This window comes from Salvelinus sp. IW2-2015, unplaced genomic scaffold, assembly GCF_002910315.2.
Source record: "Salvelinus sp. IW2-2015 unplaced genomic scaffold, ASM291031v2 Un_scaffold5390, whole genome shotgun sequence".
NCBI classification, from domain to species: domain Eukaryota; kingdom Metazoa; phylum Chordata; class Actinopteri; order Salmoniformes; family Salmonidae; genus Salvelinus; species Salvelinus sp. IW2-2015.
In genome coordinates, this window is record NW_019946655.1 from 62,555 (window position 1) to 63,012 (window position 458).

A 458-nucleotide genomic window follows, 5' to 3' on the forward strand; every position below is an offset into this window, starting at 1 on the left:
GAGGTTAGGGTTAAGGTTAGGTATAGGGGTTTAGGGTGGTTAGAAGGTTAGGGTTAAGGTTAGGTTTTAGGGTGGTTAGGTTTAGGGTTAAGGTTAGGGTTAGGTATAGGTTTAGAGTGGTTAAGGTTAGGGTTAAGGTTAGGTTAAGGGTTAGAGTGGTTAGGTTTAGGTTAAGGTTAGGGTTAGGTATAGGTTTTAGAATGGTTAAGGTTAGGGTTAAGGTAGGGTTGTAGGGTTAGGTTAGGTTAAGGTTAGAGTGGTTAGGTTTAGGGTTTAAGGTTAGGTTAGGTATAGGTTTTAGAATGGTTAAGGTTAGGGTTAAGGTTAGGGTAAGGGTTAGAGTGGTTAGGTTTAGGGTTAAGGTTAGGGTTAGGTATAGGTTTTTAGAATGGTTAAGGTTAGGGTTAAGGTTAGGGTAAGGGTTAGTTTAGGTAGGTCTGTCGATCGACTCGACGTAG